Below are 26,626 nucleotides of genomic sequence, written 5' to 3'. Positions count from 1 at the left end.
ATAGTTCCCTGTAAAGGTGTGCTGTTCTGTTTGCCCATGTACCGACTTCTGCTTGTTTACTGATTCTGACCCAACCTGTGCTTGTTTACCCTTTTGACCCTTTGCTGCCTGCCCTGACCTCAGACTTGTTTCTCAGATTCGCATAAACTCTTCCTGCACTGATCTCTGCCTGTTATTGACTACAAGTACTGCCTGACCCTTCGGTGGTTCTCCCCGGTGTCTGACCAGTGGGTCAGCTGTCCACCACACTGGGACTAGGAGAAACCCTAAGTCAAACTGGTTGGTTGACGCAGTGGTTCTTTACCCACTGCCCGTGACAGTTGCTCTAGAAATAATTTTAAAGACATTAGTAAATCTACAGTTCTATATTAGGAAACTACCTTATATACTTCTGTTATCTCAAACACTATGGGGGTCATTTATCAAACTGGTGTAAAGTAGAACTAGCTTAGTTGCCCATAGCAACCTATCAGATTCCATCTTTCATTTTGGACAGCTCCTTTGGAAAATGAAAGGAGGAATCTGATTGGTTGCTACGGGGAACTTAGCCAGTTCTACTTTACACCAGTTTGATAAATGACCCTCTAAATTTTATGTTTGAGAAATGCAAGTAGAGGATGGCACCAATGGAGAATTAACATTTTCTCCCTCCTGGCTATGCCTAGTATCTTCTAGTTTCATAATGCCTATACACTGTGTGAGAAAGTGACTGGAAAAGTAGTAGCGAATCGTTATATTTCCCCTAGGTTTCTTTCATATACCATGTTCTATGCTACAGGAGGTGGATATCTCAACTAGGAAACTGGGTGAGATATCAGAAATCCAGGAAAAGCTGGTCTGCCTTAGCAAAACAGTTTGCTGAGGACTTTGGTAAATGGTGTTGTCGGGCCTGGATTTAATGGAATGAGGATGCAGGTTGGTAGTGGGGCTCCTCATTCCCTTCCTGTCCAGAACGGGTTTCATATAGAGCTCTCAGCCAGGTGATGGATCTCAGCTCGTTTCTGGGCTATAAAGGTTTGCACTATGAGCATGTCTGTGTGGGGACTGGTTGAACTGACTGGCTTTCACCATTGCTGCTGAAGTCTGCTAAAGCAACAAAAGGACACTGTGAGTTTATTTTGAATTGTGTCGTGTGGCAGGTAGTAGGCCGCCCGTATAGAAAGGGTCATTTTATGTTTAGTTAGTGCTCAGCCGAGCAGGAATTTATTTTGTATCTTTGCCTGAATGTAAAGGCCTTATATTTTGTTTGTGGACGAAAATAAAGAAAACAGGCAACCCCTGTGTGAACTGTGCCATTGTGTCACTGTCTCTGACTGCTGTGCCCCCTACTAGTGAGCTAACCCCCACATATGGTGTCGGATGCGGGCACTTGGATCCAAAAATGCAGTCTTAAAGAGACAAACACCTAAAAAGTTTGTTGTACAGACCTGCCAGTTCACTTCACGTCTGGTGTAATGGAGGACTTTGGCAAACAGTTTGGACAAGCCATCCTTCAACAGCAACAGCTGATGTTGCAGCAGCAGCAAAACTTTGCACAGTCTGACAAACGACATCACCAGGCACAGGCCAGGCAGGATGAGATGAATCGCCAATTAATGGAGAAAATGGCGGTGCTGAGTGAGGCAATGGCGGCTTTGCGACTTACCGGTGAAAATGCTGCCGTGTCAGGAAGCCGGGGAGCGTTACCAACAGCACGGGCTGCGGTACAAAGTTCACTCCAAAAGATGACGCCCACAGATGATGTGGAAACCTATCTCAGGGTCTTTGAGAGAGTAGCAGAGCGTGAAAAGTTACCAGTGGGCGGATGTGGTGGCGCCTTTCTTAACTGGGGAACCGCAGAAGGCCTACTACGATTTGGGTGAGCCAGATGCGAGAAATTATGCAAAACTTAAGGGTGAGGTACTGGCTCGACTTGGAGTAAACATGCATGTGCGTGCAGGCCGTGTGCACAACTGGACTTTCTCTGAGAGCTTGCCACCCCGTTCACAGATGCACGATCTGATCCATCTTGTGAGAAAATGGCTGCAGCCTGAGGAATGTACCCCAGGTCAAATTGTAGAGAGAGTTGTCCTGGATAAGTTCATCAGGTCAGTACCCCCCAAGATCCAGCGCTGGATTGGACAAGGAGGACCTACAACGGCTGACCAATTGGTGAGTCTCGTGGAGCAGTACAGTGCTACAGAGGACATACTCCAAGCGTCGTCCAGGTATGCCAGCCCCAGGGACAGCAGGTCCCCGAAGTCTACTGGTAAGACTGTACCAATTGCTAGAGATGTGAGAAATGCTTTAAGGGGAGATGGCTTAAAGGGGGAGCCAGCTGGGCCACGTTCCGCTGGGACCTGGAGGTCCAGGCCAGGGTCCCAAAATGGGGAACAGTACCGTGTACAGTGCTGGCGGTGTAATGAATTTGGACATGTGGTTGCTAATTGCCCCCTCACAACTGAGCCAATGGATTGCAATATGTCCAGACGTATTTCTCTGTTTGCACAGCCCGTGTATTCTGCAGAAACTGTGTCTAAGTTAGAACCTCAAATGTGTACTGTGTCCATAGGAGGTTGTACAGCTGAGGCGCTGTTGGACTCTGGGAGCTTGGTGACCTTGGTACACGGCTCTCTGGTAAACCCTGGGACATACAGTGGACATACTGTTGGGGTACTATGCATACATGGAGAAACCAGAGAGTACCCAACTGCTCGGGTCACAATAGAAACTCCCTGTGGTGTTTCATGTCATGAAGTGGGTGTGGTTAAATCACTAATGCATAGTGTGATACTGGGAAGAGACTTTCCCCTGTTCTGGGACTTGTGGCAGAGCAGAAATGTAACCTGTGGAGAAAATCTGACTGATAATGTATGTATTGAGGTAACCCCTGAACCATATGACCCAGATTCTGAGGTTCCCACAGTAGGGGTGACCACTGACAAAGTTGATAATTTTCCTCTAGCCGTTCTAGCTGGTGATACTGAAGATGTGGGGGAGGTTCCTGATATGCCTAATTTAGAGGTGTCTCGTGACAATTTTGGGTCTGCTCAGCTCAGAGACCCCACTTTGACACGATCAAGGGAAAATGTGAAGGTGGTAAATGGTGTACCACAGTATCCAGGTGCTGATGGTGAGTTTCCCCATATGGCTGTTAACCAGGATCTATTATACCGGGTAGATAAAATACATGGGGTAATTGTTGAGCAACTGGTGGTGCCCCAACCATATCGCAGACTGGTATTGGATCTAGCACACAAGCATGTGCTGGGAGGTCATCTTGGGTCTGAAAAGACCAGAGAACGCATCCTCCAGCGTTTCTTTTGGCCAGGGATTTTTTCTGAGGTACAGAGGTTTTGTGAATCCTGCCCAGAGTCAACTAACCTCTCCTGTGTCACATTTTAGAAGTCCTCTGGTCCCCTTGCCAATTATAGAAGTACCATTTGAAAGGGTGGCCATGGATTTGGTAGGCCCTGTTGTAAAGTCTGCACGGGGACATCAACATATACTTGTGGTGTTAGATTACGCCACACGTTATCCTGAGGCAGTGCCTTTACGAAACACCTCTGCTAAGCTTATTGCCAAAGAGCTTTTTTACATGTTTTCTCTCACAGGCATACCAAAGGAGATCCTTACGGATCAGGGGACTCCTTTCATGTCCAAGGTCACTAAAGAAATGTGTAAGCTCTTGAAGATTAAACACCTGCGTACTTCTGTTTATCACCCTCAAACTGATGGTCTAGTTGAAAGATTTAACAAGACACTGAAGGGCATGTTAAAAAAAGTGGTTAGCAGGGATGGAAAGGACTGGGATTGTTTGTTACCTTATTTGATGTTTGCAGTTCGGGAAGTACCGCAGTCCTCAACAGGTTTCTCCCCATTTGAGCTCTTATATGGCAGACACCCACGTGGTCTCCTTGACATTGCTAAGGAAACTTGGGAACAAGAACCCACCCCTTACCGAAGTGTAATAGAGCATATTGCTCTCATGCAAGACAGAATAGCTGCTGTCATGCCCATCGTCAAAGAACACTTAGAGCAGGCTCAGAAGGCACAAAGTTGTGTCTACAACCGGTCAGCTAAAGTTAGAACCTTTAACCCTGGTGACTGAGTGTTGGTGCTAGTGCCCACTGTAGAAAGTAAATTCCTGGCTAAGTGGCAAGGGCCATACAAGGTAATAGATAAAGTGGGAGAGGTAAATTATAAAGTTTACCAGCCTGGTAAAAGAGAGCCTGAACAGCTGTATCATATAAATTTGCTCAAACCCTGGAAGGACAGAGAGACTCTGTCAGCAGTGAGTTCCCCTTGCAGTGTTGCCCCAGAGTTGTCTGCAAATAAGATAAACAATTCTTGTAATAATACTGTAGGTGTGCATATTTCAGAATCCTTGTCCAAGTTTCAAATGCAGGAGACAAAAGAATTTGTCTCAAGAAACACTGATGTGTTCTCAGATTTGCCTGGGCGCACTTCAGTTATCAAACATGACATAGTCACTGAGCCACAGGTACGAGTTCACTTGAAACCATATAGGGTACCTGAAGCTCGGAGACAAGCTATATCTGAAGAAGTAAAAAAGATGTTAGAACTCGGGGTGATTGAAGAGTCACAAAGTGAGTGGTCCAATCCCATAGTCCTAATCCCAAAGCCAGATGGTACAGTGAGGTTCTGTAATGATTTCCGAAAATTAAATGAAGTGTCAAAGTTTGACGCATACCCAATGCCAAGAGTAGATGAATTAATTGAGAGACTTGGCCATGCAAGGTATTTCTCTACCCTTGACCTAACCAAGGGGTACTGGCAAGTGCCCCTTACTGACAGTGCTAAAGAAAAAACTGCTTTTGTTGTTCCAGAAGGCCTTTTTCAGTATGTCACCATGCCCTTCGGGTTACATGGGGCTCCAGCAACCTTCCAAAGGTTAACCACTTCAGCCCCGCTAGGTGAAACCCCCTTCATGACCAGGCCACTTTTTACACTTCGGCACTACACTCCTTTCACCGTTTATCGCTCGGTCATGCAACTTACCACCCAAATGAATTTTACCTCCTTTTCTTCTCACTAATGGAGCTTTCATTTGGTGGTATTTTATTGCTGCTGACATTTTTACTTTTTTTGTTATTAATCAAAATATAACGATTTTTTTGCAAAAAAATGACATTTTTCACTTTCAGCTGTGAAATTTTGCAAAAAAAACGACATCCATATATAAATTTTTCGCTAAATTTATAGTTCTACATGTCTTTGATAAAAAAAAAATGTTTGGGCAAAAAAAAAATGGTTTGGGTAAAAGTTATAGCATTTACAAACTATGGTACAAAAATGTGAATTTCCGCTTTTTGAAACGGCTCTGATTTTCTGAGCACCTGTCATGTTTCCTGAGGTTCTACAATGCCCAAACAGTATAACTACCCCACAAATGACCCCATTTCGGAAAGTAGACACCCTAAGGTATTCGCTGATGGGCATAGTGAGTTCATAGAACTTTTTATTTTTTGTCACAAGTTAGCGGAAAATGATGATGATTTTTTATTTTTATTTTTTTCTTACAAAGTCTCATATTCCACTAACTTGCGACAAAAAATAAAAAATTCTAGGAACTCGCCATGCCCCTCACAGAATACCTTGGGGTGTCTTCTTTCCAAAATGGGGTCACTTGTGGCGTAGTTATACTGCCCTGGCAATTTAGGGGCCCATATGTGTGAGAAGTACTTTGCAATCAAAATCTGTAAAAAATGACCGGTGAAATACGAAAGGTGCACTTTGGAATATGCGCCCCTTTGCCCACCTTGGCATCAAAAAAGTGTCACACATCTGGTATCGCCGTACTCAGGAGAAGTTGGGGAATGTGTTTTGGGGTGTCATTTTACATATACCCATGCTGGGTGAGAGAAATATCTTGGCAAACGACAACTTTTCCCATTTTTTTATACAAAGTTGGCATTTGACCAAGATATTTTTCTCACCCAGCATGGGTATATGTAAAATGACACCCCAAAACACATTCCCCAACTTCTTCTGAGTACGGCGATACCAGATGTGTCACACTTTTTTGCAGCCTAGATGCGCAAAGGGGCCCAAATTCCTTTTAGGAGGGCATTTTTAGACATTTGGATCCCAGACTTCTTCTCACGCTTTAGGGCCCCTAAAAAGCCAGGGCAGTATAAATACCCCACATGTGACCCCACTTTGGAAAGAAGACACCCCAAGGTATCCAATGAGGGGCCTGGCAAGTTCATAGAATTTTTTTTTTTTCGCATAAGTTAGCGGAAATTGATTTTTTTTTGTTTTTTCTCACAAAGTCTCACTTTCCGCTAACTTAGGACAAAAATTTCAATCTTTCATGGACTCAATATGCCCCTCAGCAAATACCTTGGGGTGTCTTCTTTCCAAAATGGGGTCAGTTGTGGGGTGTTTGTACTGCCCTGGCATTTGAGGGTCTCCGCAATCATTACATGTATGGCCAGCATTAGGAGTTTCTGCTATTCTCCTTATATTGAGCATACAGGTAATGAGATTTTTTTTTCCGTTCAGCCTCTGGGCTGAAAGAAAAAAATGAACGGCACAGATTTCTTCATTCGCATCGATCAATGTGGATGAAAAAATCTCTGCCAAAAAAAAAAAATGGAGGGGAAAGGCGTCTGCCAGGACATAGGAGCTCCGCCCTACATCCATACCCACTTAGCTCGTATGCCCTGGCAAACCAGATTTCTCCATTCGCATCAATCGATGTGGATGAATAAATCATTGCCGGGATTTTTTCTTTTATATATATATATATATATACAAAATGCTTGCCAAAGCATAGGAACGCCGCCTCCTCCTCAGCTCGTATGCCTTGGCAAACGTATCTGTCACTGCAGAGGAGAAAATCCCGTCTTGCAGCGCCGCATACACCGACTTGCGTGTAATCTGACAGCAGCGCAATGCTTCTGTCAGAATGCACATCGGTGCTGCAGCTGGTCGATCGGTTGGTCCACCTGGAAGGTAAAAAGACAAAAAAAAAAAAAAAAGAAAAAACCAGGCCACAACGCAATAATTTTATTAACTTTGGAACAGAACATGTAACTTTAACTTTTGGAACTAAACATTAACCTGTTTGCTTACCTGTTTTTTTTTGTTTTGTTTTTTTTGTTTTTTTACCTTTATAGAACAAACCTCTCCTTCCCCATGGGTCAATGTGCAAAGCGCAAATCGCCCAAAGATGTGGCGAAGTGCGTTATGCACTTTGTCCCATGTGAAAGGAGACGTTTGCAGCAGCTGTGAGTGAATGGGCCCTAATAGCCCTGTGTGCCTATCCTGGTGAGATGTGATCCCTATGCTAGGTGTACCTGTGTGTGGTACTTTCGGAAACACTCCCCTAAGCATAGGGCAGGGTGGTCGGGACAGTCAGGACAGAAATAACGGGTGTCACGCCTTATTCCACTCCTGCTACAGACACGACATTTTTTTCGGGGTGGCGGTCGGTTTGAGGTACCAGCAACGACACTGGGGAAGTGTCGCTCGTGTAGACGGCTAACTACACTGGTGGATGGGGCCACGGAACCTCCTGGATACAGGAGGTTCGCGATGATCTCTTCCTGAAATTTGAGGAAGGATCCAGTTCTCCCAGCCTTACTGTAGAGAACAAAACTATTGTACAGAGCCAATTGAATTAAATATACAGACACCTTCTTATACCAGCGTCTGGTGCGTCGGGAAACTAAATACGGAGCCAACATCTGGTCATTGAAGTCGACCCCTCCCATGTGGAGGTTATAGTCGTGGACTGAGAGGGGCTTTTCAATGACACGGGTTGCTCGCTCAATTTGGATTGTCGTGTCTGCGTGAATGGAGGAGAGCATGTAAACGTCACGCTTGTCTCTCCATTTCACCGCGAGCAGTTCTTCGTTACACAGTGCGGCCCTCTGCCCCCTTGCAAGACGGGTGCTAACGAGCCGTTGGGGGAAGCCCGCGCGACTAGTTCGCGCGGTACCACAGGCGCCAATCCGTTCTAGAAACAAATGCCTAAAGAGGGCCACACTTGTGTAAAAATTGTCCACATAAAGATGGTACCCCTTGCCGAATAAGGGTGACACCAAGTCCCAAACTGTCTTCCCACTGCTCCCCAGGTAGTCAGGGCAACCGACCGGCTCCAGGGTCTGATCTTTTCCCTCATAGACCCGAAATTTGTGGGTATAGCCTGTGGCCCTTTCACAGAGCTTATACAATTTGACCCCATACCGGGCGCGCTTGCTTGGGATGTATTGTTTGAAGCCAAGGCGCCCGGTAAAATGTATTAGGGACTCGTCTATGCAGATGTTTTGCTCTGGGGTATAAATATCTGCAAATTTCTGGTTGAAATGGTCTATGAGGGGCCGAATTTTGTGGAGCCGGTCAAAAGCAGGGTGGCCCCTGGGACGGGAGGCGGTGTTGTCGCTAAAGTGCAGGAAACGCAGGATGACCTCAAATCGTGTCCTGGACATAGCAGCAGAGAACATGGGCATGTGATGAATTGGGTTCGTGGACCAATATGACCGCAATTCATGTTTTTTTGTCAGGCCCATGTTGAGGAGGAGGCCCAGAAAAGTTTTAAATTCGGAAACTTGGACTGGTTTCCACCGGAAAGGCTGGGCATAAAAGCTTTCCGGGTTAGCGGTGATAAATTGTGTGGCATACCGGTTTGTCTCTGCCACGACTAAGTCTAAAAGCTCCGCAGTCAAGAACAGCTCAAAAAATCCCAGGGCCGAATCGATCTGAGCTGTCTCAACCCGAACTCCAGACTGGGCGGTGAAAGGGAAAACTACGGGTGCGGCTGAAGTTGGGGACTGCCAATCAGGGTTTGCCAGCACCTCTGGGATTCTAGGGGCTCTACGGGCACGTCTTTGCGGTGGCTGCGACGGGGTCACTACTGCACGTGCCACCGTACCAGCTTCAACTGCCCTTCTGGTGCTCGCTACTTCACCAGGTTGTACGGCAGTGCTGGTACTAGGTCCAGGAAGGGCTGGGCTGCTGGTGTATGCCTCACCACGTAATCCGACAGCACCAGCCCCACTCTGCTGCTCTTGAAGCGGATCCTGCGCAACCTGCGGTCTAGCGACACGGGGCCGGGTACGCCTGGTTCTATCAGGGACCTCAGCCTCCTCGTCCGAACTTTGGGTCAGAGAGCCACTGCTTTCTACAGGTTCGTATTCTGACCCGCTGGATTCATCAGATGAGGGTTCCCACTCCTCATCCGACTGGGTCAGAAGCCTGTAGGCCTCTTCAGAGGAATACCCCCTGTTAGACATGTGGGCAACTAAATTTCGGGGTATTCCCTGAGACTACCCAAGAAAAAAAAAGCAAGCCTGTCTTACAAATGGGAGGCTAGCGAAGTACCGGAGGCCGCTGCGGTTGATAAAAAATATCAAAACTGATTTTTTTATCGCCGCAGTGCGTGTAAAGTGAATGTGCAGTGATCAAAAAAAAAATATTTTTTTGTCACTGCGGTGGGGCGGGCGTGGGCAAACGCACGTGTGGGCGACCGATCAGGCCTGATCGGGCAAACACTGCGTTTTGGGTGGAGGGAGAACTAAAGTGACACTAGTACTATTATAGATCTGACCGTGATCAGTTTTGATCACTTTCAGATACTATAAAAGTACAAATGCTGATTAGCGATACGCTAATCAGCGAATAACGGACTGCGGTGCGGTGGGCTGGGCGCTAACTGATCGCTAACTACCTAACCAAGGGACCTAAACTATACCTAAAACCTAACGGTCAATAACAGTGAAAAAAAAAAGTGACAGTTTGCACTGATCACTTTTTTCCTTTCACTAGTGATTGACAGGGGGGGATAAAAGGGGTGATCAAAGGGTTAATTGGGGTGATCTGGGGGCTAAATGTGGTGTGGTGGGTACTCACAGTAAGATGTGCTCCTCTGCTCCTCTGCTGGAACCAACCGACCAAAAGAAGGAGCAGAGGAGCACAGCAGCCATATAACCCCATCATATTTACTAATATGTGGGGTTATATGGCTGCTGATTGGATTTTTTAAAAATCAGCAGCCTGCCAGCCAATGATCGTGGCCGGCAGGCTGCTGACGAAATAGTCTTCTGCGAAATGCCGGCCCGCGATGCGCATGCGCGGGCCGGCTGTGACGTAATCTCGCGTCTCGCGAGAGGACGCGCCGATGCGTCCAGGAGGAACTAAACAACCACCTCCCGGACGCATCGGTGCGTACTGCGGTCGGGAGGTGGTTAATGGATGTCATCCTTAAACCTCATCGTAGATATGCTTCTGCTTATTTAGATGATATCATCATTTTTAGTGATGACTGGGAAAGTCATTTACCAAAAGTGCAGGCGGTGTTGGATTCCCTCCGGGCAGCCAGGTTAACAGCAAACCCTAAGAAGTGTGCTTTAGGTCTTGAGGAAGCACGTTATCTAGGGTATATAATTGGGAGAGGTGTAATAAAACCTCAAGTGAATAAGGTAGAAGCCATCCAAGATTGGCCCAGGCCCTTAACCAAAAAACAAGTGAGAGCCTTTTTGGGAATTGTGGGGTATTACCGTAGGTTTATCCCAAACTTTGCTAGTGTAGCAGTACCCTTGACAGACCTCACTAAGGGAAGTAAGTCTGCCATGGTAAAATGGAGCACAGAAGCTGAGAGTGCATTTCAGGAGTTAAAGTCGGCCCTTTGTAGACAACCAGTGTTGATGACCCCAGATTTCAAAAAGGTGTTTACTGTACAGACTGATGCCTCTGATGTTGGTTTAGGGGCAGTCCTGTCACAGGAGGTTGGGGGAGAAGAACACCCCGTGACATACTTGAGTAGAAAACTTACTCCTGCGGAGAAAAATTATAGTATTGTTGAACGGGAATGTCTGGCAATTAAATGGGCTCTAGAGACTCTAAGATATTACTTGTTGGGTCGACAGTTCAGGTTGGTGACAGATCATTCCCCCCTTACATGGATGAGTCAGGCCAAGGAGAAAAACGCGAGAGTCACAAGGTGGTTTCTGACTTTACAAAACTTAAAATTTTTGGTTGAGCACAGGTCAGGCAAACTGCAAGGGAATGCCGATGCCCTATCCAGAACACACTGTTTGGTGAGTAAAAGTGTTCGGCCCCACAGGTTCGAACAAAGGGGGAGGGTATGTGAGAGAGTGACTGGAAAAGTAGTAGCGAATCGTTATATTTCCCCTAGGTTTCTTTCATATACCATGTACTATGCTACAGGAGGTGGATATCTCAACTAGGAAACTGGGTGAGATATCAGAAATCCAGGAAAAGCTGGTCTGCCTTAGCAAAACAGTTTGCTGAGGACTTTGGTAAATGGTGTTGTCGGGCCTGGATTTAATGGAATGAGGATGCAGGTTGGTAGTGGGGCTCCTCATTCCCTTCCTGTCCAGAACGGGTTTCATATAGAGCTCTCAGCCAGGTGATGGATCTCAGCTCGTTTCTGGGCTATAAAGGTTTGCACTATGAGCATGTCTGGGTGGGGACTGGTTGAACTGACTGGCTTTCACCATTGCTGCTGAAGTCTGCTAAAGCAACAAAAGGACACTGTGAGTTTATTTTGAATTGTGTCGTGTGGCTGGTTGTAGGCCGCCCGTATAGAAAGGGTCATTTTATGTTTAGTTAGTGCTCAGCCGAGCAGGAATTTATTTTGTATCTTTGCCTGAATGTAAAGGCCTTATATTTTGTTTGTGGACGAAAATAAAGAAAACAGGCAACCCCTGTGTGAACTGTGCCATTGTGTCACTGTCTCTGACTGCTGTGCCCCCTACTAGTGAGCTAACCCCCACAACTGTTAAACTTATCCTACATTCACATCTGCACTGTGAAATCCAGCAGGATGTTTCAGTAGAGGAACAACCTGCTGAAGATCACCATATCTGGCTGCAAACTGCCGGATCCCCATTAACTACAATGAGATGTGGCCTAGCAAAGCAATAGAACATGTCCAATTCCTGTCCCCTTTGCGGACAAGAATAGGCATTTCCATCATGGGCCGCCCATTCCGTTACGCAAATTGCAGAACGTACATCACCAGCATCCTTGTTTTGCAGATCCGTAATTTGTGGACCGCAAAACACAGTGCTGTTGTGTGCCTGGATCCCCATCAGATCCCATTGCAGTCAATGGGGATCCAGAGGTTTGCAGCATTATCTGGCTCTGCTGTTCCTCTGCCGGAACAGCCTGCCTCATTTCACAATGCAGATGTGAACGTAGGAATACCCAGACACATGGCTTCTGTCATTGCTCATATATAGGTTCTCTTTGTTGGAAAATAAGACCTCTGTTCAAATATGTCCCTTAAGCTGATGTTTTTTTTTGCAGAGCAAAAGAAAAAAGTGACTATGCCACGTGTCCTACCTCCTTTAAGGGCGTTGTCTAAGTGAACCCCTTGATTTTTCACAGTACCTCTGATGGTGGAGCATAGACTTTCCTGAGGGGAACACCAGGTCGCTACCTCTTGAGGAGGAGAGGCACACGAGGCAGCTGGTCCAGGCAGACCAGGAGGTACCTGAGAAAGGTACGAGAAGTACAAGCGATGTCAGCAGGTGGGGTCGTTACCAGGAGCAACAGTGCAGGACCAAAGTATGAGGCAGAGGCGTAGTCTGACAGGCAAAAGGTCAGGGGAGGCGGCACAAGTACAGGTCAGGCAATCCGGATTGGCAACAGGAGGGTCAAGGCAAGCAGGCAGGGATCAGACGGTTAGCAGAATCCAGGAACACAATACGAGTCCGGAACACAAGTGGTTATCAGGAACTTAACAGGACACAAGGACCTTGACACTGAGGCATCTGGGAAAGGGGCTTATATGTGTGCAGGAGGGCTAGAATTGGTCAGCGAGGTCACATGATCTAACCCATAAAGCCCAGGAAGTGACGCGCGCCGGCCCTTAGGAAAGTGCTTCAAGAAATAAATAGCAAGCAAACTGTGAAGCAGATCCCAGAACAATAGGAGCTACACAGACAGAGCACAGGACTGCAGTGGTGAATGGGAAGCACTGGCCACAGATCACTGCTGAACACAGCGCCCGGGACCGCAGCGGTAAGCAGGGTAACAGCGGCGCACAGCAGCCGCTGTTACAGGCAGTGATTTAGCCAGTAGAAAAATGGTTCACCACTCTCATTAAATGTCCATTCAGATGAATGTAAGTGCTCCGAACTGCAAATTGTGGTCCGCAATGCAGGGGCACCAGCTGTGTGCCCCCCGTTTGCCGATGTGGACCCATTGACTTGAATGGGTCTGCAATCCATATCTTTTGCGGTGTGGCAGCACGAACCCAAAAGCCCACGGAACGGTTGTGGGCTTCCAATCTGTGCCTCCGTTCCGCAAACGATAGGACATGTCCTATGTGTTTCCGTATCTTGCGGATTCAAGTCAATAGGTCCGCACCACGGAGTGCATGTGGCCGGTGCCCATATATTGCAAACAAAAACTTTTGCACTGCTTACGTGTACGCTAATTAAGGACTCGCTCTTCAATCTTTTTTTTTTATTCAGTCGTTTTTCAAATTTCCATTTATTACCCCTTGTCTCTGCTGTTTTGTGTGTGTGTGTGTGTATATATATATATATATATATATATATATATATATATATATATATATATATATAATGTGTGTGTGAGTTTCTTCAGGCACTTTGTTATAATATGCCTGATGAAGAGACATAAGCTTTCTGGAAAGGTTGCTGTGTAACATTATTGTTTCTTCTTTTTAGCCATTAAGGTCTCACACCTGCATTTTCCTAGAGAGCAGCAACAACAGTGCCACCTGCAGGTGTTTAGGATGCAAACTAATCACAAGGAGTTAAAAGCCAGCTAAAGATCAAAGTGACTTAAAAACAGTCAATCACATAATTCTAATCTCCAAGCACATTTAGCAAAAAGAATAATAATAATTTCATTTTATATCATAGATAAACTAAATAACATACATCAACGCGGTGAGGTTTTATACACATAGAATACAAGGAGTTATTGCATCTGATGGCTTCAGAAATGTTTTAATGAAACAAGAATGACCTGTGGCCCAATGTTAGGTGACGTAATAGTAAGTCAAACAAGCTTTACTGTCCAAGGTTAATTGCAATAATAGAAATGTGCTTTATCTGTCTGGCCTTGTTTAGTGAAGCAGAGGCGGAAGGCAGATTACTGTGGAGCCTCATTTAGGAGTCGGGCAGGGTCTAAAAAGACTGCAGTGATATAAAGAGGTAGGGGGTCATTTATCAATCTAAAATATGCTAAAATTAGGCGTATTTCAGGCGCAGATTGCGGCGCAACTAGTAGGAAGGTGTCTTACATTTAGAAGTGGCGGAGGATCCGCGAAAGTGATGTTGAGGGCACAGCTCCTGAGCCTGTGCCACACAGTGCCGTAATAGTACATCACTGAGCGATAAGTGCCTACTTACAGTGATGTACTATTATGGGGCTTAGGATTAAAGGGGTTATCTTATCATGGATAATGGGGGCATATCACTAGGATATGCCCCTATTGTCTTATAGGTGCGGGTCCCACCGCTGGGACCCGCACTTATATCGAGAACAGAGCCCCACAAACTGGTGGCTGAGGACTCCGGTCTGGCTACCACCAAGCCGGCTCCCCATAGAAGCGGATGGAAGCATACCGCGCATGCGCGGCCCCACTCCAATTCATTTTTATTGTGGCCGACGGAAATAGCCGAGCCCCATAGAAAATTTATGGAGGGCGGCTGCAAATGCGCAGTGCGCCCTCCTTCACTTGCGGGGCTCCGTTCTCGATATAGGTGTGGTTCCCAGCGGTGGGACCCGCACCTATAAGACAATAGGGGCATGTCCTAGCGATATGCCCCCATTGTCCATGATGAGACAATCCCTTTAAGGGACTAGTTAGCATAGAAAATGGTAGTCTTTCAATTTTTTTAATTTATGATTACATTCTCCTCTTTTTAATGTAGCACACAGACCTTAGCTTAGCTATAGGGGGTGCAGGGGTGCAACCACAGGCTTAACACTTCATGAGACCAAAAAGCTCTTCTGACACATAAGAAAACACCAACAAACACAATACCACACAGTATGCATAAATAGTACATCTTTATTAGAACATGATCAATAAAATAAAGATAATAATCACATTAAAAAATCCACAGTCCTGGAGGAACTCCACATGTCACCAAACATGTCCCTAAGATCCTAAATAATGGTCTAATCAATCAGATATCAACTAGTAGAATGATGCCCCCCCCCCCCCACCACTGTCCAAATAAATGTTACCATTGTCAATTAAATACACATAAAAAGACACAAAACATCCTGCACAGTATGATAGTAAATATGCAGATGTGCATGGCTACATTTATTGTGGGCGCAGATGTGTTTTGATCAAAATATGTTGGCTAAGAGTCTCAGATTTTATCAGTGAGGGCTTAGTCCAGGGATGGCCAACCTTCCACTTTCCAGCTGTTGTAAAACTACAACTCCCACCATGCCCTGCTGTAGGCAGACTGGGCATACTGGGAGTTGTAGTTCTGCAACAGCTGGAGAGCCGCAGGTTGGCCATCCCTGACTTAGTCCATATACTATCTATGCATCTATTATTTTTGTGCATTCTTTTCCATGATTTTAAAAATGTAGCCATTCATTCAAATCCACATATTTACTACCATATCATGTAGGATGTTTTGTATCTTTTTCCGTGTATTTTTTTTGATTAGTCTCGAAGGAGTGGCACCTTCAGGTGTGAATGCGCTTCTATCTTGGGAGTAGCATTCTTGTGCACTTTCACCCCGCCTATCCCACAGGCGACCATGATTAGGTGGTACATATAGCTGTGTGTGCTTCTCCTCTCATTGGTGGGTTGGTGCACACAGAGTTAACTAGGATCAGCACACTATATGTGTAGAGTCTGCTCTCCTGAATATAAATGCCCAACAGCATAGGTAGGTTTAGCGTAGGACTTGCCTAAATGAGACCACCTTGGCGGACACAGATGTGTTTTGATCAAAATATATTGGATATGAGAGTCTCAGATTTTATCATATCAGAATGAGGGCTTAGTCCATATATAATGTTTGCATCTATTGTATTAGTGCATTATTTTCCGTGATTTTAGTGTTGTCAATTGCCTTCACTAATCAACCCAAATAACAGGAGCAACTGACTAAAAAAGACAATATTTTGCCAACATCCACAGCAAAAACAAAGAAAATCAAGTTTACCAGACCAAAGGATCCAAGGAACAGTGGTATTGTCACCCCGACTAACGTTTCGCCCAAAGCTTCTTCCTGGGGGTGTATCCATCACTCGGTCGCCCTCCATTTTAGATTAACATCAGCCAATTATACATTCCTTTACTCATATGATGTATAAAATCCATTAATTAACCCATTTGCTACCAACGCCGGAGCGATGGGCAAGCATGGCGCCCGCTCGCACGTGCAGTGGGCGTCATGGCCGGTGGGTCTCCGCTGTTTGAAACAGCAGACACCTGCGGCTAATTACCGCGACCAGCAATAATGCCAATCACGGTAATTAAAGCCTTTAGGTGCCGTGATCAAGTGCATCCTCTGCGGCCAGTGAGGATGCCGGTAATTGATTTTAATACTCAGTTTTGCCACAAATGGAACACCGTGGGAACAAAACCTATAAAACGGTGGAGGAATTGCGTTTTTCCAATTCCACACCATTTGGAATGTTTTTCCTGCTTTCCACTACATTGTATGCCATATTAAATGGTGGCATTAGAAAGTACAACTTGTCCCGCAAAAAATAAGCTAATACAGCTATGTGAACGGAAAAATAGAAAAAGGAAAAAGGGAAAGAAAACAAAAACCTCCGGTATCCTAAGGGTTAATTTACCTGAACCTTCCTCTTCTCCCAAACATAGCGCCATTGCATGCTGGTACTCCGTGCCGCCATATCCCACGAGATCTCACCCAAACGCACGCGCGCTGCAGTGACCCGCCAACAGGCACATCGGAGCGAGGCAGCGCAGCCGGATTGGGGCGAGATATCCTGTCCCATGAGCATTATGATAGGATATTGAGTTCTTCTGGAATTTGACATTAGGATGCTGCTCGGGTCTCTGGATTTGGTTAATTGGGATCCATCTTCGAGGATTTGTTCATACTGAAGATTGGATGGTATCAATAAAAATGGAATCCAATCCTGAATGTGAACTGTCTTTGGATATAGACTAATAATACAGAGACTCCATGATTATGTACTGTTTACATACAAGAATTCCTCCCTGAATTTTTCCTTTTTTCTATATTTTGGGTTTAATTTTGTCATAATGTGATTATAGTATATTGAATATGAATTAACATAGTAACATAGTTACATTTGTCCATCCAGTTCGGCCTGATATCCTGCAAGTTGATCCAGAGGAAGGCAAAAAAAAAAAAGAGTGAGGTAGAAGCCAATTTTCCCCACTTATGCCTCATGTAGACGTCAGTGTCTCACGGACGTGTGCTGTACGTGTTCTCCACGGACAGCACACGTCCCTATTCATTTTAATGTGTGTATTCACACATCAGTGTTTTAGCTCGGTATGTGGGTCTGTTTTTTTACCACGGATGCATGCTCTATTTTGTCCGTGTTCACGGATCCATCACGCCCATTATAGTCTATGGGTCCGTGAAAACCACGGATGCCATCCGTGTTTCACGGCTCATTAACAAGAGATTCTTTGAAAATTATTTTTCAGCTGTTGAGTGTTAGTGAAACACAGATGCAACACGGACAGCAAAAAACGGACCCACGGATCTGTCATGGGAGAAAACACGGATTTAACATGGTCCGTGTTACCAATGATCCAAAATGCTTTAAGGGGGAAAAAATTCCTTCCCGAGTCCAATCAGGCAATCAGAATAACTCCCTGGATCAACGACCCCTCTCTAGTAGCTATATCCTGTAATATTATTAGAGCTTGAACTCTTTTAGTGACCTCACCATCACCACCTCCTCAGGCAGAGAGTTCCATAATCTCACTGCTCTTACCGTAAAGAATCCTCTTTTATGATTGTGTACAAACCTTCTTTCCTCCAGACGCTGGGGATGTCCCCTTGTCACAGTCCTGGGGATTAATAGATGATGGGAGAGATCTCTGTACTGACCCCTGATATATTTATACATAGTTATTAGATCTCCCCTCAGTCGTCTTTTTTCTAAAGTGAATAACCCTAATGTTGATAATCTTTCAGGGTACTGTAGTCCACCCATACCAGTTATTACTTTAGTTGCCCTCCTCTGTACCCTCTCCACCTCTGCTTTGTCTGCCTTGTTCACAGGAGCCCAGAACTGTACACAGTACTCCTTGTGTGGTCTGACCAGTGATTTGTAAAGTGGTAGGACTATGTTCTCATCACGGGCATCTATGTGTCACCACCAGACATCTGAGAAGCTCTGACAGACGTCTAGAACCTCCTCCTTGAGGTTCCTTTGTTTTGCTTTCATTTTCTCATCTCGTTAGCCTCTCTCAGCTGTCATGTAGTTGCACTGATTGCATCCCTTTAAATCCTTTTCCCATAGTGCATCACTTTGCGGTTTATACAACTTCCTGGAGTGTGTGCATGCTGTTCCTACTTCTCAGTCTTCTACAAGATAAGTTTTGTTCATTTATTTGTGTTTTTCTGTTTGCTGGATCCCAGGTGACCCTGACTCCCTCCGTATCTAGTGTAGGGAGACGGTGGTCGTGTCCACTCACTATTATAGGGTGTTCAGGTGTTATACAGTCGAGGTACGAGGATATGCGATCATCTACCATTGGGATTTTCGCATAGGCTGAGCAGTCAGGGAGAGAGCCAGGTCTGATGCAGGGCTCTCCCTTTTTGTTCCTTAGTTTTGGATCCAGTCAGTCATATATTCATTTTGTGTTTTCTAGTTTCCTGCACACCTTCCGTGACACTATGCCCCTTTTGATGCAACCCATTATCCTATTGGCCTTGGCAGCAGTTGCCTGACACTGGTTTTTACAGCTTAGTTTGCTGTTTACTAAAATACCTAGGTCCTTTTCCATGTCAGTGTTACCCAGTGTTTTACCATTTAGTATGTACTGGTGACTTGCATTATTCCTTCCCATGTGCATAACCTTACATTTGTCAGTGTTAAACCTCATCTGCCACTTATCTGCCCAAGCCTCCAATCTATCCAGATCCCTCTGTAGTAGTATACTGTCCTCTTCAGTGTTAATTACTATACACAGTTTAGTGTCATCTGCAAAAACTGATATTTTACTGTGCAAGCCTTCTACAAGATCATTAATAAATATATTGAAGAGAATAGGGCCCAATACTGACCCCTTAGGTACTCCACTAGTGACGGTGACCCAATCTGAGTGTGTACCATTAATAATCACCCTCTGTTTTCTATCACTGAGCCAGTTACCCACATACAAAAAAAAGTGTGGGAACTCACCCAAGATCCACTGCCCCCCCCCCCCCCCCAAAAAAAAAAATATATACAGTACAGACCAAAAGTTTGGACACACCTTCTCATTCAAAGAGTTTTCTTTATTTTCATGACTATGAAAATTGTAGATTCACACTGAAGACATCAAAACTATGAATTAACACATGTGTAATTATATACATAACAAAAAAGTATGAAACAACTGAAAATATGTCATATTCTAGGTTCTTCAAAGTAGCCACCTTTTGCTTTGATTACTGCTTTTCACACTCTTGGCATTCTCTTGATGAGCTTCAAGAGGTAGTCACCTGAAATGGTCTTCCAACAGTCTTGAAGGAGTTCCCAAAGATCCTTAGCACTTGTTGGCCCTTTTGCCTTCACTCTGCGGTCCAGCTCACTCCAAACCATCTCGATTGGGTTCAGATCCGGTGACTGTGGAGGCCAGGTCATCTGGCGCAGCACCCCATCACTCTCCTTCATGGTCAAATAGCCCTTACACAGCCTGGAGGTGTGTTTGGGGTTATTGTCCTGTTGAAAAATAAATGATGGTCCAACTAAACGCAAACCGGATTGGAATAGCATGCCGCTGCAAGATGCTGTGGTAGCCATGCTGGTTCAGTATGCCTTCAATTTTGAATAAATCCCCAACAGTGTCACCAGCAAAGCACCCCCACACCATCACACCTCCTCCTCCATGCTTCACGGTGGGAACCAGGCATGTAGAGTCCATCCGTTCACCCTTTCTGCGTCGCACAAAGACACGGTGGTTGGAACCAAAGATCTCAAATTTGGACTCATCAGACCAAAGCACAGATTTCCACTGGTCTAATGTCCATTCCTTGTGTTCTTTAGCCTAAACAAGTCTCTTCTGCTTGTTGCCTGTCCTTAGCAGTGGTTTCCTAGCAGATATTCTACCATGAAGGCCTGATTCACACAGTCTCCTCTTAACAGTTGTTCTAGAGATGTGTCTGCTGCTAGAACTCTGTGTGGCATTGACCTGGTCTTTAATCTGAGCTGCTGTTAACCTGCGATTTCTGAGGCTGGTGACTCGGATGAACTTATCCTCCGCAGCAGAGGTGACTCTTGGTCTTCCTTTCCTGGGGCGGTCCGCATGTGAGCCAGTTTCTTTGTAGTGCTTGATGGTTTTTGTGACTGCACTTGGGCACACTTTCAAAGTTTTCCCAATTTTTCGGACCTTAATTTCTTAAAGTAATGATGGCCACTCGTTTTTCTTTACTTAGCTGCTTTTTTCTTGCCATAATACAAATTCTAACGGTCTATTCAGTAGGACTATCAGCTGTGTATCCACCTGACTTCTCCACAACGCAACTGATGGTCCCAACCCCATTTATAAGGCAAGAAATCCCACTTATTAAACCTGACAGGGCACACCTGTGAAGTGAAAACCATTTCAGGTGACGACCTCTTGAAGCTCATCAAGAGAATGCCAAGAGTGTGCAAAGCAGTAATCAAAGCAAAAGGTGGCTACTTTGAAGAACCTAGAATATGACATATTTTCAGTTGTTTCACACTTTTTTGTTATGTATATAATTCCACATGTGTTAATTCATAGTTTTGATGCCTTCAGTGTGAATCTACAATTTTCATAGTCATCAAAATAAAGAAAACTCTTTGAATGAGAAGGTGTGTCCGAACTTTTGGTCTGTACTGTATACATATATATATATATATATTTCGCAGAAAATTCAGTGCAACATAAAACACTTAAAAAAACTGGAATTTGCGCTATATGTCTGTTTACATATAATTCGTCTCTTTCATATTATAAGCTCCCCTTATATATAATTTACACACAGTTCTGAAGACTCAGGGGTGCTGGCAGGCTTAGCCTCAGGGGTGCTGGCAGGCTTAGCCTCAGGGGTGCTGGCAGGCTTGGCCTCAGGGGTGCTGGAAGGCTTGGCCTCAGGGGTGCTGGCTGGCTTAGTCTCAGGGGTGCTGGCTGGCTTCGCCTCAGGGGTGCTGGCTGGCTTGGCCTTAGGGATGCTGGCTGGCTTGGCCTTAGGGATGCTGGCTGGCTTGGCCTTAGGGATGCTGGCTCGCTTGGCCTTAGGGATGCTGGCTCGCTTGGCCTCAGGGGTGCTGGCTGGCTTGGTCTCTGGGGTGCTGGCAGGCTTGGCCTCAGGGGTGCTGGCAGGCTTGGCCGGGCAGAAGGAGTGTGGGAGACTGTGAGGCCTTTTTTCTCCAAGCTGCTCCGGAAAAAAATATTTTTCATTATACCTCAGGTCAGACCACCAATCAGACCCCCAATGTTAATCAGACCTCAGCTAACAGCCCCAATAAGATCCCCAATGTTAATAAAACCTCAGATAACACATCAGCTCAGACCCCAATATATTTGAAATCTCTTTTTATTGGACAAACAAACAAAGATCATCACATAGCATGAAACGCAATAAAGCGTGTATCACATCACGATCAATTCTAAGCATATATCATCAAAGGCATTGCCTGTCAATACAAGCTAGGGTGTGACCACCACTTGTCTAGGACTAAGGGGCCCTTAAAGTGATTGATCTTACAGTACAAATATACATAACAATAAAGGGGAGGGGGGGATAACAGCCCCAACATTGTGTCAGCCCTAATTATACAATGTGTCCCGCTCAGGACGGTAGGGAAACTAAGATGGTACAAACATATAATGACTGTGTATCCCCAAAGTAGGCCTCTGGGGTGGGTCAAGTGAGGGGGGGGGGGGGGACAGGTGGAGGGTGTCAACTGGCTCTTTATATAGAAAGTTTAGCTAACTACCCCTCCTCCTAATCGGAGTCCCACTGCTGAGAGTTGAGAAGACCTGATCTATAGTTTAACCAAGGTTGCCAGAGCTGCAAGAATCTGTCCCTGCTATGATACGTCCATCCTATCAACTCCTCCATCTGACACATCTGGTGGACCCTGCCACGCCAAATCCCTATTGTTAGTGGATCGGTTGATCTCCACTTTACTAGGATTAAGAGTTTTGCGGCCATGAGCAGATGCGTGGCCAAATTGTTTTTCCCCGGACGGAAATCAGGGGTTCAGACCCCAATATGAATGACCCCCAATCAGACCTCAGATAAGAGCCCTATGCCTTATAGCAACCCCCAGTAGCCTCATAGCAGCACCCAGTTACCTCATAGCAGCCCCCAGTAGCCTCTCCACCAGCCCCCAGTGCCTCTCACCAGCCCCCAGTGCCTCTCAATCAGCTCCCAGTGCCTCTCACCAGCGGCTCCCCAGTGCCTCTCCATCAGCCCCCAGTCAGTGCATCTCCATCAGCCCCCAGTACCCTCTCCATCGCCCCCAGTGCCTCTCCATCAGCCCCCAGTGCGCCCTCCCTGGTATTAAAATCATTGGTGGGCAGTGTGCGCAATCCCCCTCTCCCCTGTATTAAAATCATTGGTGGGCAGTGCATCCTTCCCCCTCCCCTTTATTGAAATCATTGGTGGGCAGTGCGCCCTCCACCCCTCCACTGTATTAAAATCATTGGTGGGCAGTGCGCCCCCCGGTATTAAAATCATTGGTGGGCAGTGCGCTTCCCGTCCCCAGTATTAAAATCATTGGTGGGCAGTGTGCCCTCCCCCAACCCCCCCCCCTCCCCAGTATTAAAATCATTGGTGGGCAGTGCACCCCCCCAACCCCCCCCCCATCCCAACATTAGTGGCAGTGGCAGTTCCAATCGGAGTCCCAGCAGTGTAATTCTGGGGCTCCGATCGGTTACCATGGCAGCCAGGACGCTACTGAAGTCCTGTCTGCCATGGTCAGTTAGTCAGCAGCATACTTACATGCGGTGTGGCCGCCCGACGCTCCTTCTTCTTGTAACTCGTCACAGGTTTGTGCGGCGCATTGCTTATGCTTATAGCAATGAACCACACAGACCTGAGACGAGTTACGAGAAGAAGGAGCGTCGGGCGGCCACTGTGCATGTAAGTATGCTGCTGACTAACTGACCGTGGCGGACAGGACTTCAGTAGCGTTCTGGCTGCCATAGTAACCGATCAGAGCCCCAGCTTTACACTGCTGGGACTCCGATCGCAACTGCTGCGGCCACCAATAATGGGGGGGATGGGGACTCGCAACCAAACCCAGTCAGCACACAGCTGCTCACTCCTCTTCCTGACCTGAAGCCGCTCCCCCTCCTCACTTCGCCTGCCCTGCACAGTGCACGCAGGGCTCGCCTCTCAGCCTCTGCTCCGCCCCCTATGTGATTTTAGTTAGCAACTTAGCTGCGGGCTGCGCCGCCCGCAGGTACGGCTTTACTGTGGCTCTCCTGGCTTGAGGGGGCCCCGTGGGCCCCCGACTTAGGAACCCGGTAGCAATTACGACCGCTGCGACCCCTATAGCTACACCAGTGGCACCATGCACTTTAACAGTGGACTTTACTATTATCTATATTGATGAATTTAAATTATTAATTGGAATTATCACCTAGGTTTTTATCATGACATTTATATGTTTGTGTTGTTCATTTTTCTGTTATACATATGAAATAATTGTATTCATATTGTACTTTGTTAAGCACTGAGCACATGCACGTGGGGAGCACTTTTTGCAACTTTGCACTTTGGTATTTTATTTTATTGATCATGTTCTAATAATGATGTAATATTTATGCATACTGTGTGGTATTGTGTTTGTTGGTGTTAGTCATTGTGATTTCACACAGAGCAAATGGAGAAATTATTATAGGTGTTATAACATATAAGAAAACACCAGCCTTCACCACTCAATCTAAATGGCATATGGTAGGTGGGAGTCTTGGAGTGCCAAACTTGAGACCTGTTGGTTGCTGTACTTTTGTCCATTATTGCTGACATTTACAAGTTTTTTCAGTAAGAACATACTGTTTGTACTTGTACTGAGTAGTAGACTATAGCACCATTTACATAGGCTGACCAAGCAGGTGATTATCAAGAACTTTGTAGTGTTTTTTATTGACGTTTTTATTTGTGCATTTGTTTCTTTAAATGGGAATGCATGTAGCAGGGCTTTAAGTGTGATTACGCTAGATCCAATAAGGCCTTGAGGAAGCGTCACAGGATGCAAAACGGCTGTCGCCTTACACTGCTGATCATCTCCTTGAATTTAGCCCTGCCTGCGCGATAATAAAGAACTGTGAATGAACCGTTCCTTCTCAATAATTGCCTGCTCGTCAAAGGAGGTGAGAGCCGCATTTACATGCAACAATCACCTTCTCTGTATGGGGATAAGTGATCGCTCACCTCTGAAGAATCATTGGTTCTGGGTAGCAGATCGCTGTTTAGAGACAACCGTCTGCTGCTCAGAAACATTGATTTTGTTGTCCGCATCAGCGATGCTTTCACCTGATGCTCCTTGGGTGATCAGCACCTTTACATGGGCCGATTATCAGAAATAAATGTTTGTTCCTTATAATCAGTCAGATATCAGCCAATGTACGTGGCCAAATGCAAGATTTAGTCCCAGCAGGAAAATTGAGCCAGTAACATCTGGAGATGCTTTGTAATTATCCTTGGCAAAAGTGGCAGAAAGAGATACAGAAAGCTCTGTCGTCATCTGACACTGTGGGTTACGGTACTTTGTGTCACAGCCTGCCATGTAGCTCCTTTGGCAGACTAATGTGAAAGACAACTGTAGTGACGTTTCCTGAATGTCACATTAAATGGCCAACTTTGGTAAAATGTAAATGTTATTGCTCATGTCAGACCAGTGATGGGCAGTATTACATAACCACTACCAAGGCAATTTCGATGTACTGTAAATGGTTGGTTCACGCACCAGTAAATGATGCCAGACTGATGAGACATTTCAGCTGAAGCATGAATATTGACTGAGCCAAGAAATGCTTGTTGTTTCTAGGTGATATTATTGTTATCGTTAAATCATCAGCCAACTAAGTCTCATCTGTCTTGAGATTCTTTAAAGATGACGCTTTCCAAGTGCCGGTAATTCACTTCAGTCAAATGTCAATCAGAAAATCAGAATTAAGCCCGTTGCACCTACTTCTTAGCATTTAATCAGATTAGTAAAGAAGGTGTGTATCAGGCTGTCATATTTATGAAATTCTATAAATACCGTGGATAGAAAAAGTCTACACACCCTTGTTGTCATGTAAAATGATCAGACCAAGAAGACTCATTTAAGAATTGTTTTTCACTTTGTCACTTATAATCTTTACAATTCAATAGAAAAAAAAACGGAAATCTTTTAGGGTGGAAAAAAATAAAATAAAGAAGTAAAATAATGTGGCTGCATAAATGTGCACACCCTTAAACTAATACTTTTGGTGAAATACCCTTTCAATTTATGACAGCATTCAGTCTTTTTGGGTAGGAGTCTATCAGCATGGCACATCTTGACTTGGCAATCTTTGCCCAATCTTCCTTGCAAAAGTGCTCCAAATATGTCAGATTTGAGGGCATCTCTGTGTATAGCCCTCTTCAGGTCAACCCACAGATTTTCTATCGGATTCAGGTCTGGGGTCTTGCTGGACCATTCCAAAACTCTGATCATCCTCTGACGAAGCCATTCTTTTGTTGATGTGGAGGTATGATTTGAGTCGTCGTGCTGTAAGGTGAAATTCCTCTTCAACTTTTTAGCAGAGGCCTGAAGATTTTGTGCTAATATTGACTGATATTTGGAAACGTTCATAATTCCCACTACTTTGACAAAAGTCCCAGTTCCAGCTGCAGAAAAACAGCCCCAAAGCATATTGCTACCTCCACCATGCTTCACTGTGGGTAGGGTGTTCTTTTGGTGATGCGCAGTGTTGACTTTGTGCCAAACATACCTTTTGGAATTATGGCCAAAAAGTTCAACCTTAGTCTCATCGGACTGTCACAGCACACTATGCCAAACACCACGTTTCACCATACACAGCTTGGCTATCTTGTTGTTAAGACGATGGATGATGAAAATTGATGAACGATGATCGCAGCAATCCTCGGTACTTTTCCAGAGATGAAGCTTTATTCCGAATATCAGGCCCAGATAGAGCAAGGTTATAGCTCTTTTGATGAATGAACCTACTTATACCCAGAATTATTATTATTATTATTTATTATTAAAGCGCTATTCATTCCATAGCGCTGTACATATGATAAGGGGTGCACATACATAATACAGACAATTGCACTAAGCATGAACAAGACGAGTTACAAACTGGTACAGAAGGAGAGAGGGCCCTGCCCATGAGGGCTTACAATCTACATGGTATGGGAGAAGGACACAGTAGGTGCGGGTTAAGTTAGTCATGGCGGTATAGAGGATTTTACCTCTGTTCATTCATCACAGTTCATGCCTCTCTGTC

Source organism: Bufo gargarizans, chromosome 3, assembly GCF_014858855.1.
Source record: "Bufo gargarizans isolate SCDJY-AF-19 chromosome 3, ASM1485885v1, whole genome shotgun sequence".
Taxonomy (NCBI): Eukaryota; Metazoa; Chordata; class Amphibia; order Anura; family Bufonidae; genus Bufo; species Bufo gargarizans.
This window is presented reverse-complemented; position numbering follows the sequence as displayed.